The following is a 13,782-nucleotide window of genomic DNA, read 5'->3' as shown; positions in this document are numbered from 1 at the left end:
CGGAGATTCCGCTTCTCATGTGAGTAACACTGGGTTTTGATTGTCTGGAGCTGCTTTGCTGTTGGTGACTAACAAAGAACGCTTGTATTTACTCTTGTTTACTGTACATTAATTTTTTGTGCTTCCTTGTCATTCGTTCATCAACTGCGCTTTATTAGGCCAGATAGTGAGAGTTTTGCAGATAAACTACTGCACACTGATGACTACTAGAGAAGGTGGTGTTTAGCATCATTGTTAGTGCACTCGCCTTGCCTGCCAGCAGCGGTCAGCCCGGGGTTTGAGACCGACTCGGAGCAGGGTGGTTAGGATTGGAGTGTAAGTTTTGGAGGCGGAGCAATGCAGAGAGCGGTGGGTTTGTTTGGGTTGATTTCAAATATCAACAATGTCTAACAGCGTTTTTCAAAATCTACTAATCCCACCTTTAATAATGCTTCCCTGTGCAAATAAATAAATAAAATAATAGTAATAATAAATAAATAAATTCCACTACTAATGCTTATTTTAAGTTACCAAAGAACAGCAATGTAACAGACATTTTCATTTTCTGCATTTTTTTTCTCAATCATTTATCTGCTTTTATAAAAATACAGCCATATTTTAAGTAATAATGTGAGACAAAATGCAATTTTTCTATTCATGTGGAAAAACTAAAAAAACTACACTAGCAGACAAATTAAAAGGAAAAGAGAGAGAACTGAGTGGAATTATGCTAAAAATATTAAAAAAATGTATATTCCTCTGGAGCCTCAGTTGGACTTTTTATGGCATGCCTTCCGGAAGGGGGGCATACTGTAACGTGTAGTCATAATTTTCAGTGTTCCGATCAGAAACCGCTTTATTGCCAGGTATGTTTACACATACAAGGAATTTGTTTTGGTGACAGAAGCTTCCACAGCACAAACAGAATGACAGTGACAAGACACAGATAATAAAAAGAATAAAAATAAAAAACAACTTACTCCAGAATAAGTAAATGGGAAATAACAATTTAAAAAAAAATACACAACATACAAAAATAGACAATAGACAGTACGTATGTAGTTACGTTAAGGAAATGTAAATAAGCAGTATGGTCTGTGTACTTTTGCATCCATTCCTTTTTCCTTTTTTAAACCAGAAATGAAATATGGAAAATGCGGTTTCAGTGATGAATAGAATTAGCAGATACAAGCTCATTTTCCTTAAGCAAGATTATTATTATTTTATTAAAAAATTATATAAATGATATACAAAATGATATATCATGATATATATGTAAATGATATACATATATATGTTTTTCAATATGTAAAAATGCTAAATTTAATTTCTAGAGTTCTGCTGTTCAAATTGAACCTAATACCTAAACATACTGTATGTCATGATGACAAAATTATACCCCAATATGTAATTTTCATGAAGACAAAATTCCCATACCCTTTGCCTCAGTGGAGGTTTGACATGAAATGTTTCTCAGTACTCATTGAAAGCAATGCGTTACGGCCACGTCGCTGGGAGACATTAACACTTTACGTAAAACAACAACCAGTAAAACTAATTTCTCACACATTTTCTTGTCATCAACAACATCTAAGACAACGGTACGGAAGAGGATTAGGCCCAAGCAATAATAAAAAAAAATAAAACCATCTCGAGATTAAAGTTAATTAAATTTCGAGAAAAAAGTCTAGATAAAATGTTGAGAATAAACTCGTTAAATTCCGAGAACAAATTTGTTAAATTACGAAATTGTTCTCATAATTTAACAACTTTTTTCTCGAAATTTAATGACATTTTTCTCATAATTTAAAGAATTTGTTCTTGTAATTTAACAACTTTTTTTCTTGTAATTTAATGACTTTATTCTCAACATTGTATCTCAACATTTTTCTCAAAATGTAACAACTTTAATCTCGAGATGGGTTTTATTTTTTTATTATTGCTTGGCCCTAATCCTCTTCCGTACAACGGCAACGTAAACAAAGTGGAAATACAATATTTTTATGTGTAGCATTTCTTACGGTTTAGTTGCTTTCATATTCGGCCTGACCTGCTTGTCTAAAGCTTTATTGGTCTTTTAAAATCACTGTCTTAATACATTAAGCGTTTTCTTTATAAGAACTTTGTTCTAGGAAAATGCTTAACGTGTTGGCTAATTAATTGCATTCATAGTGTGGGCTCATCTGCTTGTCTGTAACCTACATATCCTATGCTTTATTTATAAGGTGTGTAGCCTACTGAATTTGCACCTCCAATATCACTGTCTTAGTAGTCGCCTACATTAAGCCAGCATTTTTCACATTAAGTGCTTAGAATGTCCCGCTTTGCTGCGTGCGTTTGTCACCAGTACAACATTCTCTTCAACATGCGGCAGTATCGGACCCCTCCTGAGTGATAATATGTTGACTTTTAATGGGACCAATAGCTCCCCTGATTTGGTCGATAAGCTGAGTTATAGAAGTGCAGAGGATAGATTCAATGACTACAGAGTAGAAATGTTTCTTCAGCTCTTGTGGCAGTTTGAACTTAAGCTGTCGAAGGAAGTAAAGTCTCTGCTGGGCCGTTTTGAAAATGGAGTCTATGTGGAACCCCTCAGGTCCTGTGACATGGTGGTGTCCAGGAACCTGAATTACTCCACTGTTGCCACAGTGCTGTCCATGATGTTGAGTGGGAATAATGCGTTGACTACAGTGGTTCAACCTTAAATGTTATGTAGTGACGGGAATAGTTTTTGTGAGCAAAAAACGAACAAAACTAATGATGCATCAGCATCACACACATGCGTTGTGCTGCTCATGTGTACAGAGTCAGCAAATACCGAGCTGGCGTTCTGACGTATAGAACCTGGAAGCGCTGCACTGTTTATGTGAACAGCATTGGACACTGACATTACTGACCCTAGTTAGTTCACTTTGTTACTAATTACACCGCAAAATCTCTAGAGTTAAATCAATTCTGCTCAGAGAACATATGGTCCCTCTCTACATAGAGTTAAAATAACACTGAAGCAGAGTTAAATTTGAGATAACATGCTGTTTGTGGAGTTAATGAGATCTTGAGAGATTTTATGATTTTATTTTTATCTTCAGTTGATTACATCTAAGGCTGTGGCTGAAGTCATTTGTACTTCTTGTGTTTCTCTTCAGTGATTCTGCTTGTTAACATCAGGTGTTCATCACTAATGCTCAATCATAATGTAATTAATCACTTAATTATGTAATTATCTTTATCTCGGTTTCAGTGTTACTTTAACACTAAGTAGAGAGGGATCATATGTAATCTGAGCAGAGTTGAATTAACTCTGGGGATTTTGCTGTGTACATTCAGATGCCGGTCATTTGTTCTCTTATTACTATCTTTGTATTTAAACCCTTAGTTTCCTTTGTTCATTGTTCAATGTCATCAATGTTAATGTGATTTAAATTGCATTCTTCTGCTATCTCCTTACTGTTCTGTATTTTGTTTTATTAAACAAATAAGACACTTTTATTAAACAAATAAGTGCACTTCCTTAAAGTGACTACTTGTGACAATTGTTGTATTATTTACTTCCTTTATTAAAGAAAGTTTTACACAAACAAATATTACTTTTGGAAAATGCTGAGATTCATTTCAGTCATGGAACAAATGAATCATGACTAGCTCTTTTTTAAAGTGGCATCAGTTACTATTTTTATCATTTATTAGGTGTCAACAAGAGCAACGTTAACTATATGGAGGACCAGGGGTGCCACTTAAAAATAAAAAGAAGAATCAATTAATTTAATAATTCAAACATAAAAATGTATATAAATAAATCACTTTTTATATAGGCAAATTAAGACATATTTAAAGTTGTTTATTTAATTCCTGTTTTTAAATGTAGTTTAATAAAACAATAAAACAAAAAAATTTAAAAATCTTTTTTGAATGTATAAATAAATAGACAAATTTGAAATTGGATATTTAATTCATTTTTAAAATGTAGATCAATAAAACAATAAAAGTACATTAGTAAATCATTTTAAATGCGCATTTAAATCGCTTTTTTAAAAATAATTTGGCAAATGCTTTTCTTTCTCTATTTACCAATTGCTTTTCTTTGTTGGTTTGCCAAATGCTTTTCTTTATCCATTTGTCAATCGAGTGGTAAAATGCCATTGGACAGTACACACGTGGGAGCTACCAATCAACTTTAGCCTCAATTTGAAGAGCCAATCCTCTCTCACTTGTAACACTCACTGTCATTGGACAGTTAGTACGGTGACCAGGAGGGGACATGTTCGGTTCATTTAGTTTTGTCGTGGCCACAAGATAATCATTCGTGGGAACGGCCACGAGATCGTTTTGTCAAGGTAATGACATCCTTATTTCGTGGCCACGCGATGTAAAGTCGTGGTCTCGAGATCATGTTGAGGGAACAATATATTTTTCTCATGGCCACGAGTTAAATGTGTAAACAACCTGCGCAACCTGGAACTATCACAAATGGACAATACCATAATAATATTTTTAATTAATGAAAAATAAGGGTGGTATACATACATACATACATACATACATAAAAACATATATATATATATATATATATATATATATATATATATATATATATATAATGTATGTATGTAATAATAAATATATGTATGTATGTATGTATACCACCCTTATTTTTCATATATATATATATATATATATATATATATATATATATATATATATATATATAAAATATTCCCGTAAATTAACTACTTGTAAAATTCCCGTGCGCCTACAGAAATAAAATAAAATCATAAATAAAGCTTTCATAGGTTATATACAAATAATAAACAAAATATTCCAAAATAGTAACACATTTTTTAAACTAAAACACTGAATTAATTCGAATGCTGTCACAGGCACGAGGGGCTACAAGTGAAAACAGACGCTCATTTACTAGCCTGGGTGCCAGCCCGAACCCCGCCCACAACATTTTTTGGACGGGAAGTTCGGTCTGGACTCGATCCATTGTGGAGTTATGCTGCGTTCACGTCACCTCGTATTTACCGGGTTCTTGAAATGACAACACGTAACGTTATATTCGGAGCTGTTCACGTCCTCCGACTGGGAATTATGCGTTTCCATGGCACCACTATCAACGCCTAAATTAATCTACAGCGGTCAGGTGGTACAGCGGCCACGTGGTACATCTGGGAGCTTTCAGAAAACTCCCAGCTTACAAGCTGTAATTACGAGCTCTACGAGGACGTGAACGCTTTTTACAAGCTAGAATCTTGTAACTACAGGAATTACGAGGCCGCGTGAACGCAATATGGAAGTAAATTAATGCCAAATGTTTTTGAAATAAAAAGCTTGTTGAATTGCTCTAACTGAAAACAAATATGCACTACATTAGCTGTACTTGCATTTAAATGCACTGTATTTTTAAGGCTTGCATTTTTATGGGATGAAATTCAACATGGTCGTATATTTAAGCTGTTAATATATTTCAATTAAAAATATTTCACACACATTTTCATTATTAAAAATTCAATAATTCATATTCACATTTCAAATTTCACTTCCAAGATATTTATTCTGTTTAAAAATACAACCTATAAAATTCAACTAGCAATTTTCAGTCCATTTTATTTCGCTTTACAAATTCGCTTCCACAAATTCAGTGGTTCAAATTCGGCAGAAAATTCAACATTTCACATCCGGGAACTGCAGGAAGAGCAGTAGAGTGCCGATGCATCATCTCTATCTGCTGTTAGTCTGCTTCACCAGCAGGTGCCGCTAGCGGCTGTTTAGGAAGACCAAAGCAACGCTAGTAAATCATCATTCATTCATAAAAACGGATTTACAGAATTAGAGCAAGCATAAGTGAATATGTGATGATTATCAGGGCCAGTATAAATGCAGAAAAGCTGATAAAGACACAAAAGCTGCATTTATGTTTAATTCAGTGTATTTACGCTTACTTTCCCAGTGTAGCTACAGCTTTCTGTACAGTGAACAAGATAACGTTATTGCCCGATGCTGGTGTACAGATCAAACGTTAAATCTGAGATAGACATATATTTCTCTCTGTTGTTTAGTTTCCTTAACTTTATATCGCGGCGCTGTGTTGTAATACTAGGGCTTCCCTCATCCGTCATAGGATTGCCCTGCCATCAGGACAAAAACTCTTAACACAGCTTAATGGACTCGTACAGTGATATAAAAGACCAAACTCGCACCTCATTTGTGATGTAGGTTAGACTATATAGGCTCCAAGAAAGCAGATACTGGCATAAAGTTGATTTGACGCTGAACGTTTGATTATGATACTCGCAAATTTAGGGACCGTCTCTAAAGTTACGACATTTGGTATTCACGTTTCTACCTTCTACCAAACTCTTGTAGACACACATGCACATATACATATTCAAACACACCTCACTCAAAGTACATGCATATATATATATACTATTTATTTATATATTTATTTTACACGTTCATCACACTATTTTTTTTTACTTTGTTCATTTTTTATTTTACCTGATCATAGATTATCCTGCTTATAAAAATTTTAAATAAAATTTAGAAATAAAATTAACTAAGTAGAACTAATTGTGTGATGAATGTGTAAAAAAAAGAAAAAGTATATGTGCATGTACTTTGAGTTGAGTGTGTTTGTATATGTGTGTGTGTGTGTGTGTGTGTGTGAGAGAGAGAGAGAGAGAGAGAGAGAGAGAGAGAGAGAGAGAGAGAGAGAGAGAGAGAGAGAGAAGTAGGGCTGGGCGATGTATCGAATGCTTTTGTCACGCGCATTTCTTCAGTAAAGCCGGTTCCCTGATTGCCGCTAAATCGCCATCACCTGCTTTCAAATGAAGCGGCATTTAATAGACCGAGCCGTAGATCACTGATAAGACACGCAATATCGCGTTCAATATCGACGGCGATACATATCGATATTGAACGCGATATTGCGTGTCTTATCAGTGAAATACGGCTCTGTCTATTAAATGCCGCTTCATTTGAAAGCAGGTGATGGCGATTTAGCGGTAATCAGGGAACCGGCTTTACTGAAGAAATGCGCGTGACAAAAGCATTCGATACATCGCCCAGCCCTAGAGAGAAGGGTGCATCACTCTTCGACCTGGCACCTATAGATGAACACTTCACAGGTAGTTTTGATGACTAAATCATTCTCATCATATGCTATTGAGCTTTATGTTATGGCATTTTTTTGTATAATCCAATACAGTAGTGAAATACATAGCAATCTTTACATATTACTTGATAGTTTATTTGGAACCACTTTACAGTAAGGTTCATAATGTATTAACTAATGTGAACTATCCATGAGCAACACATTTGTTGTTGTATTTGTTAATCTTTGTTAACGTTAATAAAAATACAGCAGTTCATTGTTCATGTTACTTCACTGTGCATTAACTAAAGTTGACAAATACAACTCTTGATTTTAGTAATGTATTAGTAAATGCTGGAATTAACATTAACAAAGATTAGTAAGTGCTGTAGAAGTGCAGTTCATTGTTCGTTCATATCAACTATTTAATATAAAGTGTTACCTTTTATTATAATAAACATCAAAAATCTAAAAGGTTTGCATTATACCTGACAGCTAGATGAACAATTTACAGTTGGTTTTGTGACTAAGTCATTCTCTTTAAATGCAATTGAAGGTAGAAACGTGAATACAGAATGTCGTAACTTTAGAGACGGTCCCTAAATTTGCGAGTATCACAATCAAACGTTCAGCGTCAAATCAACTTTATGCCAGTATCTGCTTTCTTGGAGCCTATATAGTCTAACCTACATCACAAATGAGGTGCGAGTTTGGTCTTTTATATCACTGTACGAGTCCATTAAGCTGTGTTAAGAGTTTATATGTCCTGATGGCAGGGCAATCCTATGACGGATGAGGGAAGCCCTAGTATTACAACACAGCCCTGTGATATAAAGTTAAGGAAACTAAACAACAGAGAGAAATATATGTCTATCTCAGATTTAACGTTTGATCTGTACACCAACATCGGGCAATAACGTTATCTTGTTCACTGTACAGAAAGCTGTAGCTACACTGGGAAAGTAAGCGTAAATACACTGAATTAAACATAAATGCAGTTTTTGTGTCTTTATCAGCTTTTCTGCATTTATACTGGCCCTGATAATCATCACATATTCACTTATGCTTGCTCTAATTCTGTAAATCCGTTTTTATGAATGAATGATGACTTACTAGCCGTTGCTCGTCTTTGTAAACAGCCGCTAGCGGCACCTGCTGGTGAAGCAGACTAACAGCAGATAGAGACGATGCATCGGCACTCTACTGCTCTTCCTGCATTTCCCGGATGTGAAATGTTGAATTTTCTGCCGAATTTGAACCACTGAATTTGTGGGAGCGAATTTGTAAAGCGAAATAAAATGGACTGAAAATTGCTAGTCGAATTTTATAGGTTGTATTTTTAAACAGAATGAATATTTTGGAAGTGAAATTTGAAAGGTGAATATGAATTACTGAATTTTTAATAATGAAAATGTGTGTGAAATATTTTTAATTGAAATATTCACAGCTTAAATATACGATTGTGTTGAATTTCATCCCATAAACATGCAAGCCTTAAAAATACAGTGCATCTAAATGCAAGCACAGCTAATGTAATGCATATTTTTTTCAAATAGTGCAATTCAACAAGCTTTTTATTTCAAAAACATTTGGCATTATCTTACTTCCATAAACGCACCTTAATTATGCTCGGCTCCCAGAAGGCCGAGCCAATCAAATTGCCAGGGTGGGCTTTAATCGATGATGGACAGGCTATCTGCGGTTACGTAACCACCCACGTCATCAAAAAGCGCTTGGGTTGAATTGGTTTTCACCAACGATGACTGCAGCTGGAGAAGTAAGATGTTTAGATTCCGCTATCACGTCTGTAATAAAAGAAATCGACAGTGCATTAATTTTAAAAGAGGAACAAAGAACCACAATCAAGGCATTTGTCGATGGGAAAGATGTGTTTGCCGTCCTTCCAACGGGATTCGGCAAAAGTTTAAGTACAAGTTCAACATACGTCACTTACTGCGCTGCTCTGATTGGTTGTAGGTCTATCCAATTGAGTGCAGAGTTCTGCACATTCTGCCTAGAATATGAGTATGACGAAGTCAGGCTACTCATTTACAGAAATAGGCTACAGAAATACAGTCATAAAGTAAAGAATATTAATTAAATAAAGAAATATGGGAAATGGAGGGGAAAATGAAGCAAATAAATATACACAGGGTGCGATTTGTATGGGGGGTGACGATTTCCCCCCTTCTGGTCTATGTATAAAAGACATAAAAAAAAAAAATATCCCTCCTGGGTGATGCTACTCCACAAACCACCAGAGCATATAAAATACCAAAAATAAAAATCTTTTATTGGTAACACTTTACAATAACAGTACATGAATAACCATGAACTAATACCTGAGTTAATAGTTACTTCAACATGAACTCATGATTAGTTGAGATATGAACTAATGAAGAGTGATCCTTAACTACGACAGGAGTCATAGGGATTCATGCATGAAAACAGAAGCCTTAACTATGCGTTAATACATGTTTGATAATTAATGCATTAATTAACATTTAGGGTAAACTAAATCAAACAGTCTCTATAAGAAGGAATAATACATATTTGGACTTTGAAATAAATTTAAACAATTTATTCTTGTCAGAATTTAAACTACTGACATCAGCAGCTTCATTATAAACATTACTGAAAGGCACAGGATTAGTTTGTAATTATTTTCACTGACCCTCCCTATCAAACATATAAAATACTAAATACACTATTTATCTTAAAAGGTCTTAATCTGTTTTGTGATATTCTTTCCTATCAAACTAAACTACTGTGACTTACATCAGTTCCTGAGGAATCGGTTCCCAAAAAAATAACCAAACAGGAAACATGAACTAAGGTCAGGGAGTGTTTGCTGGGATCAGATTCAGAAGTTCTCTCTCCATCCAGACGCAGGCCATGATCATACTGTACCTCCATTCTCTGACTTTTTGAAAAGTCACACAACATCACTTAACTGGGCTGAATACTTATATAGTTGTGTTAGTACAAGTGTATTTGATAGTAAGTTAATGATAATCATGAGCTGAATTTGGTAAGTAGTTAACAGTGAATTAATTATGATTGTGCCCCCTCAAGTAAAGTCATGACATAAGTATACATTAACAAACCATTAGTTGATGTTAGTATATGCTTAGCTAAAAATGAGTTAATTATGATTGTGCCCCCTCAAGTAAAGTCATGACATAAGTATACATTAACAAACCATTAGTTGATGTTAGTATATGCTTAGCTAAAAATGAGTTAATTATGATTGTGCCCCCTCAAGTAAAGTCATGACATGATGCACATATCACACATCATTAACTAATATATGAATAAACACTATAGAGTGCCATCCTTATTCCTTTACACCCCGGTACAAAAAAACTAAAATAAAAAGTATTTGTATTTTATTTTTATTTATATAATTAAACATATATGGACTTGAAAGCAAGCCATAAACATACCTGTAAAGACACACATAAGGCACATTTACATCTAAAATGGCGCGCATCCACAAGCTAATGTTAATCAAAGCATATACATTTAAACGACAAAAATACAAATACAGTTAATAACTGCACATAACCTCCTGAAAACCCCAATAAAACATACATGTAAATATGTCTTTAATTATTAATTCGGCTTACCAAAGCAGTCAACATTTATTAGTTTAAAATGCCAGCAACACAACAAACGCGCCAAGAGAACACCTAGTGTGCGCCACTAATGAGTGTCCCGCCAGAAACAAACCTTACATACTTTAGTTCCGGGAATAAACTATGACTATTTAGCTATATGACTAAATATAAATGAACTGTAAAAATCAGAAAACAGTTTAGATCAAATTAAATTTATTAGTGGTAGTTAGTCTATTTTCCACATTTGATTAGACAGATCTATGTAATTAATGGCTAAATAATCATGTGCCATTGCAATTATTTGTCACAAAGCTGCAGATGGCAGATTATGATATTACAGTGTAAATTATGACAGTATTAAATCGCGTTTAATTCAAATTCAGAGTACTTCTTGTTTACTCTTATTTAGGCTGATTTATTTAGTTTACCCCTAAATGTTAATTGATGCATTAATTATCAAACATGTATTAACGCGTAGTTAAGGCTGCTGTTTTCATGCATGAATCCTTATGACTCCTGTCGTAGTTAAGGATCACTCTTCATTAGTTCATATCTTAACTAATCATGAGTTCATGTTGAAGTAACTATTAATTTAGGTATTAGTTCATGGTTATTCATGTACTGTTATTGTAAAGTGTTACCCTTTTTTTTTTTTTTTTTAAATCAGCAAGTAAAACGCTGCGTTTATATAGAACTGTCTCTTTACCACCAGGGGCGGAGCCAGACATTGTAAACATTCGGGGCTTAGCCCAAATCTATGTTTGTCCAAAGACATTTTAATTTTCTATTAACAGCTTTACTGACATGAAAGGAGCTTTTGTTGTCGTATTGTTCTTCAGAAAATGTACATTATTTGACACTGTTTTGTACATTTTAAGGTTAAATGCATCAATCTGGTGCACTCTGGAAACTCAAAATTAAGAGCTTAACACACGTGTGTGCAAATTGAACAAAGAAACAGCATTGACTTGTACCTGGACATTAAAAAGGGTTCAAACTAATTTTTTTTTTTACAATACTTTTGTACTCATTTCTTTTTAAAAGATAAATCCTTGAGCTTTTATTTTGATCATCACCAGCTGATCGTGTGCGCAAATGTGCGAGAGAGAGAAAGCGCGGCCGGTGTATGGTCGGATACTGTAGAAAAGCGGTATTGAACTGCTTAACGTATTTTAATAGAGAGATGTGTTAAGAAAAATTATATTTTGAGAGCACTGTTAAGAAACCTCTAACCTGAAATTCCTGCTTGCTGACTGTCTCGCACTCTTGCGGTTGACTGTGCTAGCTCCTCCCCTACCTGCTGCATATTCAACAGAGAGGAAGAAACGGAGTAGCCCATAGGCTACCGACAGCAAAGAAATGTATTCTATAGGCTAGATTATTTTTAAGGTCTATTTTTACAGGCTGTATGCAGTATATGCAAAGCCAAAGCGCAATGAAATAAAGCAACTTATGATTTCGGGGGTTTACAGGCTATTGTCCAGTTTCATATTTTCTCAGTGACAGTCATTACATTCGGGGCTTGACTCAAAACATTCGGGGCTGAAGCCCCGGCAAAATCGGCTGGCGCCGCCCGTTTACCACCATTGCCCAAGGAAGTCGACCGGAAGTTGAAGTCGGCCGGGTGCCGCCATCTTGTAGCAGAACTTCACTTGCGTTAGCATCCCATTGCCTCCCATTCATTTTGGCGTCACTTTGACAGTGAATAACTTTACATCTGAGGCGTTTAAAGACTCCATTTGCCCATTATTTATTTCCAAAGATACACGACAATGTATAAAGGGCTCCATTACCTTCTATGTTACATTATGGCCCGTAGAAACAGTTTTTGTAAAAATAAGCTAACGATTACGTCTAGCCACTCGACTTTCTGTCGCACAGTAGCGAAATTACCGTACAGACAGGAGGAGAAGCTCGCAGACAATCGGGGAGATTATCTTAATATGGCATACTGGCGTTACATTTTTAAAATACTATACAAACTAATTAATCAGAATACTTACTCCTGCTCACTCACGCCAAAGAACTCCCCGCTCAAGCTCGCCGTCTCTGCAAGATTAACGATGGCAGTTTGCACGCACAGCTACTAGAAGATTTACATCTGTCAGACAGGTTGCGGACGTCATCAAGCTTAGTGTGAGTCTGCGCGTCAGAAAGGGAAGTGCTAAAAAACGCTAAAAATGGGCCTCATTTGACTCAATTGAGTTCCAATGGGGTCGCTGTGTCCATTTCATTTACTGTCTATGGTCACAGCTGCGCGCCCTGTTAAAGTCTATGGTGACAGCAGCTACAACTACCAGAGGAAGGCCAACAAAATGTTCTCACAAAGTTCACAACAAGTTTACAATATATCTGGGATATGTGGTGCTGTTAGCCGTTTCAACAGTCAGAACTAGTAGTCAGAACTACAAATTTATTTGATTTATTTGAAAACATTGTGAATTCTAGTTGCTGTGTTTTCGGCGTGTTGTTACAGGATAAACAAATTCACGACACCAGCTGACTACATTACTTAGTTCAAGTACATGCGTGCATGATTTTGTGCAAATATAAGTTGTAATTTAATGTCTATCTTGTATAAATATATATGAATTACCCTATATAGGATGTGTCCCGTTGAGTAAATTAACCTTCTAGCAAAGCGCTTCAGTTTACCGGTGTTTATTCAGCGCACGCAGCTCAAGTAATACACTGCGGTCAAGCCAGCCGCCACCCAGAAATGGAGAGGGGGTATTAACATTAAGTGACATGGCATCTGACGCAATGGCACATCCGGTGGCACTTCCGGTCTTCATTGGCATGTGCCACTGGCATGTGTCAGTGGATAGTGGCATGTGTCAGCGGATAGTGGCATGTGTCAGCGGATAGTGTCAGCGGATAGTGGCATGTGTCAGTGGATAGTGGCATGTGTCAGCGGATAGTGGCATGTGTCAGCGGATAGTGTCAGCGGATAGTGGCATGTGTCAGTGGATAGTGGCATGTGTCAGCGGATAGTGGCATGTGTCAGCGGATAGTGGCATGTGTCAGCGGATAGTGTCAGCGGATAGTGGCATGTGTCAGTGGATAGTGGCATGTGTCAGCGGATAG

This window comes from Chanodichthys erythropterus, chromosome 12, assembly GCF_024489055.1.
Source record: "Chanodichthys erythropterus isolate Z2021 chromosome 12, ASM2448905v1, whole genome shotgun sequence".
In the NCBI taxonomy this organism is placed as follows: domain Eukaryota; kingdom Metazoa; phylum Chordata; class Actinopteri; order Cypriniformes; family Xenocyprididae; genus Chanodichthys; species Chanodichthys erythropterus.
The sequence above is the reverse complement of the archived record's forward strand: the minus strand, read 5'-3'. Positions refer to the sequence as shown.